The sequence below is a fragment of the Hippoglossus hippoglossus genome, chromosome 1 (genome assembly GCF_009819705.1).
Source record: "Hippoglossus hippoglossus isolate fHipHip1 chromosome 1, fHipHip1.pri, whole genome shotgun sequence".
Lineage (NCBI taxonomy): Eukaryota > Metazoa > Chordata > Actinopteri > Pleuronectiformes > Pleuronectidae > Hippoglossus > Hippoglossus hippoglossus.
Window position 1 is genome coordinate 9,397,199 of NC_047151.1, and position 1,912 is coordinate 9,399,110.

The window sequence follows — 1,912 nt, forward strand, 5'->3', positions numbered from 1 at the left end:
TTAGCGCAAAGGACACAAGGTTAGTTTGTTTGGGGATGAAATGAGTGCACAGGGGGCAGCCAAGGTGTCAGGACAGTGTAATGCTAAGGACCCAGAAGCTTCCCCCCCAGGTGGTGGAGGTGAATCCAGACTGACTGTGACCTGAGAGCGGAAATCTTCCTGATCCGCTCTCTGTCCCTGTGCCTTCACATGGAGATCAGTAAACGGAAGGGTTGCGTAAAAAGGAGATTTAATCTCTCATGCAATATAAAATGTCCTTGTCTTTGTGATGTGGAGGGAAGGGCGTGTAGAAAACAAAACAAAACAGGAGCATCTCGTGTGATTCAGGACAGCAAAGTACAAGATATCCCTGGTTTTCAGTTTAGGAGAGATGACACATGCCCGGGACAAATATTTGTGTAGATGACAGTTTGATGCCTCTCAGCTGATTTACGAGTGTTAAAACAGTAATCCTCAACAGTGCTGCTGATGTGCCCTGGAGCAATGCGCCATAGCCACATGCAAAAGGGGAAATATTACATTTTTGCCTGAGTCATGCTGTCAGCTGTTTCATGGTCAACAATCCCATGCGTGCTCGTTAACTGTAAATGGAAATGTGAGGGCTCAGTCAACTCTGCTGTAATTAACCGTCTAATAATTGAATTAACCGTTAGCGGGAATAAATGTGTGCATTTCTGGCATGTTCCGGTAATCTGAATCCTTTGTAGAGATAAACACAGGTGGAACTAACAACACTCAGGTGGCTCTGATCCACTGAAGTGTCTCAGGGAGGTGGCAGTGATCCAAGTAGCCACAAGCTCCTGGTGCCCCGGAGGAGGCACACCTAATAGGATGCACTCCTTACTGCTAGTGATTACACTTGCCCTCAGCCTGCTATAACATGCCTATTACTGTGATTACTGGACGTTTTATATCACACAATACTATCTCTGCAAGTTTCTTTTATAATGTACTCATGGGACGAGGGTTCCAAGAAAATCCAAGTTCATTCCTATTACATAACAGAATAAATATTTTCAGTTTAAAAGATAAGTTCAGAGTTTTCAAGGTTCCCTTAAACGATACTATTATCAATATGAAATAGTCAATGTTATTGTTGGACAATCGAGTTGAGATAAAGTTTGGAACATGTTGTCAATAACCCTTTAGGTGAATATGTTTTAATTACTCGCACGAGCATGAAAAATAATTACAACAAGCAAAACCTGTTTTGATCTTCTCATAGGCACCTGACTGTTGTTTTCATACAGGCTTGAAATATAGTGAATAAACAATTCAAGCTGTGCTGCTGAGTATCATCCTGCCACTTGTTGCGTACTTTTGAAAAGAGGCCACTATGTAGTCTTAAAACGATTCTGTGGTTGAACCACAAATACAATGTTTACAGTGTTGGGTCAGTTTTTACAATTAAAGTTTCACAATTTCGGGTAAAATGTGATCTGCCACACACCTATTTAGCTACGAGCTTTATTGAGAAAGAAATTATTGAGACAACTTAATATTTTTGCATGTTGTGAATCCAGTTCATGTTGTTTAATTTCTACAGTGATGTATAGTACATTCCAGGTCCAGTATTCATTGGCGAATTACGTAATGAAATTGTATGTGCACACAACACTAATAGACATTGGATTAGTACCTCTGCTAAGAGGGTTATTTTCATAGCAGTAGCAGGATTTTGCAAAAACTAAACCGATTTTATTGAAAGACGGTGGAAGGAAGTTATATAGGCCAAACAAGAACCCAGTAACTTTCACTTTCTTAAATATTGTGAGATGTGTTTTTCAACATTTTTGTGAAATTCTAAAGAAACTATTTAGAGATCTTGAATGAATTTTCTTTCTCAAAATGCAACAGAAAACTCCTCTCTTTTTTAATCAATGGTAAACCTGAAATGAATGACCTTAACATC